This window comes from Ascaphus truei, chromosome 4 (assembly GCF_040206685.1).
Source record: "Ascaphus truei isolate aAscTru1 chromosome 4, aAscTru1.hap1, whole genome shotgun sequence".
NCBI lineage: Eukaryota > Metazoa > Chordata > Amphibia > Anura > Ascaphidae > Ascaphus > Ascaphus truei.
Window position 1 is genome coordinate 4,177,848 of NC_134486.1, and position 5,995 is coordinate 4,183,842.

Genomic DNA, 5,995 nt, shown 5'->3' on the forward strand with positions numbered 1-5,995 from the left:
GAGGCTGACATACACATGGGCAACATTGGTTTTCAAGAGGAATACATGCCCGAAAATTACATATGTGATGCTGTCAGTCCACTGGTACAACATGCTAAAAAAAGAAACGTTAAATTTAGTGACGAGGAGAATCAGGTGCTAGTTGCGTCAATTTTGGAACACTATGAGCGTCTGTTTGGACATCTGGTTGGTACGTTGTACGCATGTTATAAATTTGCACTTGGAATCATAATGTCAGTAAATGTATTCACCTCACATACGTAACACCATGTTAATGGTTCCCAATAACAGTACAGTTACAATGCTGTGTTTGCTCCTGTTGTTTCACAACAGCAATTATGTCATGCATTACAATACACAATACACACAGTCAATAGTCATCGTTGTAGTTAAATTGCACATTCTCTAATTTGGTCATAAAGTAACATAGCACTTACTGCAATTGTCCATGTAGAAAATAAAAATCACACATGTTATATTATAAAACAATGTTAAAATTACAAATCTGTTTCTCTCTACTGTCATTATGTTTCTTAACAGTTAAAACCTCCCCTGTGGTGAAGAGACAATTGTGGAGAAATATCCGTGACGCTGTGTCAGGCTGTGGAATTCAAGTGCGCACGCACGATAATTGCCGAAAACGGTTTGACGACATAAAAAGAAAACTCAAAATAAAATTACAACAATACTCCAAGCATGCCAGAGGCACAGGTGGAGGCCCACCTGCTACACCATTGAACCTAACACCTTTTGAGGAGCAGTTAAGCGCAAAGTTACCTTCTATACAAATACAAGGATTTGAAGGAGATTTTGATATTGGAGTTCATCAGGATGATTTTCAGCATGGTAAATTGTATGTGTTAAATGTTCGTAATGTGAATTAAGTAATATGGAGACAAACATGGCAACTGTGACAGGAAAATTACTATAATTGTTGTTCACGTATACAGTATGTGCTATGTCATAGTTATCAAATGAAGTTGTTTATAAATGTGACGTGGTTTTTGGCAAGTTATTACTTTATGAAACATCTACATAGTTGTCACCTTTGCTACTGTTGTCTAAGTTTACATAATAGAGTAAACGGTATGTCTCACTAATGTCATACAAGTTAATTTTTAATTTTTACTACAACATAGTTTACAATTTTATGTACAAAGTATGTACTATGACCCATGTAATGTGTATACGCATTGTACAGTAACTATATATTTTTCATATTTCTCCGTCTACAGAGTTACATTATGCAGATGAGGAATCTACAGAAGCTACTGACAGTATGGAAACACAATTGAATGTAACCCAGCACTCTGATGCAAATGTGGAAGGTGAATATTGTACTACTGTACATTGTAATGTTGAAATTAAATTAAACATCTGGTTTTAACATGTAGTATCATAAAATTATGAAATTAACACATGTTTTGCAGTTATTTTGTGCAACAGTATGCTGTGTTACATGAAACTGCAACACATTTATTAATCACGGCTACTGATGAAACCTAATACTGATTTATGCAATAAGAATCATATCATAAGGCCATTGTTGAAGTAATTAAGTATCTATAACACGAATTATTAATTTTAATTAATAACATCTCTTCATTGTTGCAAAATTTAAGTATTGTTGATGCGAATTAGAATGGAGTACACACAATTGAAATTTATGTAGTGTATAAAAATTACTTTAGAATACAAAAATACTTATTTTAATACTTTACAAATGTGACAATTCTTTCTTTTCATAGACATCGAGATGGAAGGGAGCTTGATGGACACGAATATTGTGCATGATGATTGTCCAGCTGACTCAGAGGAAGGAACAGCTACTAATGAGGAAAGGATAGATTGTGAAAATGTCCAATGTGAAAATGCCCAACATCATCAACTCATGTCAATACAGGATGCTGAAGAGCGTTCAATAAAAAACAGTTCTGACAATCACATTCAAATAATGTGTGTACAGGAAAAAATGCTGGCTGAAATTACTGAAGTAAAAGACATTCTGCGCTGTACAGTGTCCGAATTACGGAAACATAATACTCACATGGAGGCCATAATAACATGCTTAATGAAACATAATGAACTACAAAGTTCTAATGTTATACCGACTTTTTTGCCCTCCACCTATGTTGCAACATTGGAGGCAGCAGAGTTTTTACCAAACAGTAGCGATCAACTATTTGACTCAATCCCTACTATTGTTACACAACTGCCAGGGTCATGTGAGGCACATGAAAACAATGTAACTGAAAATGACATGCAATCGATTCCATTACAAAATCAGAGTTCTGTGCCATGTGCTGAACATATTGAAAATGAACATGCAACAAGTGCACCAATAAATGTTCGCACAAACACATTATCTACAACAATTAGTGAAAATAACACTTTGATAAACATAACTGACAATACTGAAAAATTTGAAAACACTGTTCTCAGCATTGGTGTACAGAAAAATGTTTATAAAAAACAATAAAGGTCTAAAAAGAAACATTATTGCAACTAGCACTGGCACAGGTCGAAATACTCGTTCAAAGCACCCAGTTAATGAACTGTGATGTACTATTATCCTGGAGCAAATTTATACATTGTATTGATTTTCATGAAATGTTTTGTATGTTATTAATATTGTTTCGTGTGCATTTGTAATGCTAGAGCATATTCACACATGGTGGAATTTTGCATAACTATATAAAAATGTAAACATTTACATTTACTTTGTGTATTTGTAACTTACAATACAATGTAATATGTCCTATACTATAAGTCCAATTGTCACCATTGTGTCATGCAACAGTTCTATAATATATAATGACACAAAGATTAACAATTGTTATTACTTTATAAGTAGTTTTAGTTATAAAATGTTTATGAGATAAATTCTTATTCATGCTTACATTGATGTTTGAAGACATTAATTTCAGTTATACTAATAGCCATTGTTCATATTGTTATGTCCTGTTCACGAGAAAATACATTTTTAAAACTAAACTTTTCAGCCTGTTCCATTTCTATGTAAGGCCACATTGAACATCTGTGTTTGGGAGGTTTGAATCCTTACACATTACCCTTTGTATTTTTACCTTGAAAACTTGATAACTATGATAAAACGGCTAGTTGGTTGTATTCTAAGCAAAGAAAGCAAAGTGAATACAGAATAACACACACACACTGATCATTATAATTGCTGCAATTTCTGGTCAGAATGATAAAATAGCCACAGAACAGCAAATTTATGCGTATGCAGAAGACCAATATGATTATTATAAATTGCATCACAATTCACATACATACTTCATTCGAACAAGTAGTCAAGAAGGACAAAAGAACACTGCTTGGAAATTGAATTCGTGTTTTCATGTTGAACCTGAAGCTGCAATTTCAGGAATGTGGAAGGTTATATCATATACTGATATTTAAATACTTTACACAGTGTTTAAATTTGATTGCTATATGTTTATTCACACATGTAAAATATTGTGAAGATTTTGTTAAACTTTTTCATATTGGGTTTCTTTAAAGTGAAGGAATTTTTAAATAAATATAATGCAAGGTGTATGTCAATTTAAAAATTATAATTCAGTATGTTACATGTAAAAACTTATTTATTGCAGTGGAGCAAAATTTTGTCTTCATGAACAATTGCAATGTTTGAAATGTGTTTATTGCATGCAACAGTTAATTAATTAATTGCATAAGATAAGCATGTAAATATGCTGATATGTTTTCATTATAGAAATCATCACTTTTGCCGAGTAAATGAACTAAATTGTGTTACAGACCATTGTAAATTGCAGTACACTTTAACGACATTCAGACAATTAGTTATGCACGTGTGTAAAGTTCATTTTTACTCATGTTGTGTTGCAAGTGTAACTGAAAAGCATTTGAAAAGCATTTGTTTCAAAAAAACTTTTACCAATTGACAACGTTAAATATAAGACATCTAAATAGACGTTTACTCCATTATGTAATTAATGCAGTACATTTTAAAATAGATTTTAAAATAGGTGCAATGTATGCATGCATTTAACAAATTAAATAAGCAATTTTTTCATTTTCATTGCAAGTACATGAATGAGTACTATTTGAAAAAAAAAAAAAACCATGTATACAGCAGTGTGGTTTAATGACCATCGCTTTTTCCAACATTTGCCCCTCACAACACCACCCTATCTACATCCTTCCTTCTCCCCCCTCCACCCGCTCAACACAATCGCTCCTACCCCCTCCACCCGCTCAACACCATTGCTCCTCCACACCGGCCGCCGTCATGCTTCTGTATCGGGAACAGGGGGGGGGGGGGGGGGGGGGTGGAGGTGGTTGACGGGACCACCGTGTCGCCTGCTCTGACCCCGGTTCATCCAACGTTTCTCCTGCTTGCTGTCCACCTTCACCCCAGCTGGCCTGACTACCTGTTTTCACTTCTCCTCCCGGAAACTCTCTGTTCCCAGTTGCATCTGCACTCCAAACTCCAGCATTCCATGATTACCCCAGGTGATTCTACACTACTGAGGTGGAGGAAAGCAAAGGTGTTGAGGAGGGGGGAGAAAAAGATGAACGGAGAGAGAGAAACACAGAGATGCATTTAAACACATCTCAGATATTTGGGAGTTACTCCATTTGAATATATTTAGCATTCTTTCTCACGCTCTCTTCACATTTCTGGATGAGGGCAAATCTGGTTGATTAGTACCCTGCAAACATGGATAATTTTGCAATCTTTTTCCGTGAACAAAAAAGTGCACATCTCACCCGGTTCGCAAACTTAAGCAAAATGCTTGCCATATCTTATCACTAGCCAGTTTCAGTTGAATCGTATCCCTTCTGTAAAGAAGTGTATTTGAAAAGGGGAAAAACAAGATATCTTTACTTACTTTCATCTTAGAGCATAAAGAACCCGTGAAATCTGATAAGATGAATGATTTGGCCCCTTTTTAGTTAATGGACTTTGAGGGTTAAGCGCAAAAATTTGTTACAGGTGTTGTTGCATTTTAAAGATCCATATTTTATTTGGTCCTGGGCCAGGGATGCCACTGAAACAGTGGCTGTAGTGGAAGTGGGCAGCCCGTACGTTCGGGCATCACATACGTAAATACAGCTTTCACACATTAACCCTTGTCCCTTATTTTCTTTGAAACTTGAATGTGATTTATCAGCATCACACATGGAACTAAGAAAAGCTGAAAGGAGGAAATATTCTAATATTGCAAATGTCATTGGTTACAGTTTCCAAGTAAAACTTTTAAACGTATCTCCTGAAACCCATTGAGCAGCTGTTAATATGAAATGTATCTGCTGTTATTCTCACATTAATTTAAAGGCCAATTGTACTCTATTCATTGCTTAACAGCCAAACTCGGTAGGATATATACGGAACATTGTAAGTGCACACGGGATTACTGTACATGAAACGAAAAATACAATTATATTAGTTAATTAAACACAAAAAAACTGTGAGTCTTAATAATTTATTTTACCTTTTCCTTACTCGGAATTGCACGATTATCTATTCTAAGTTTATGATGCATACTATGGGGCCTATGCAGAGAGCAGCGAATTTTAAAATTGGCGAATTTATTAAAAAGTAGCTTTTTTGGAGAGTTTTATTCTCCATATGCAGAAAAGTGCGAATTCTGCTATGTTTAACATGGATGCGTGTGGCGAGTTTAAATTGGCGAGATGCGCGCTTCAGAAACGTGTAAAAACAAATTCGCGCCTTTTTTTTCCCTTTGCAATGGCCGCGAGCGGCAGCTTCTTGCCAGTTTTTTCTGGCGAGGCAAAAAGGAGACAATCGCGCCATTTTATTGGCGCGAACCGCCGCTAGATGCCGTTCGCGCCTCTCTGCATACGGATATTTTTAAAACTGGCGAGATTGAGGTTCTCGCCAGCCGCGAGGCGAGTTTTACAAATAGAAAAGAAAAATTGGCGCGTTTTTCGGAACTCGCCATTTTCTGCTGCTTTCTGCGCGATTTTCTCCAAAAAATGGCGA

General features: G+C 35.5%; 1 long non-coding RNA gene across 1 annotated transcript; it reads left to right on the top strand.

The window, feature by feature from the left end:
• Positions 1 to 546: 546 nt before the first annotated feature.
• LOC142491884 (uncharacterized) lies at positions 547 to 2,286 on the top strand. Its single transcript, XR_012800569.1, has 3 exons — positions 547 to 846; positions 1,236 to 1,328; positions 1,749 to 2,286. It is a non-coding gene; the product is annotated as an uncharacterized LOC142491884 (long non-coding RNA).
• Positions 2,287 to 5,995: the final 3,709 nt, after the last annotated feature.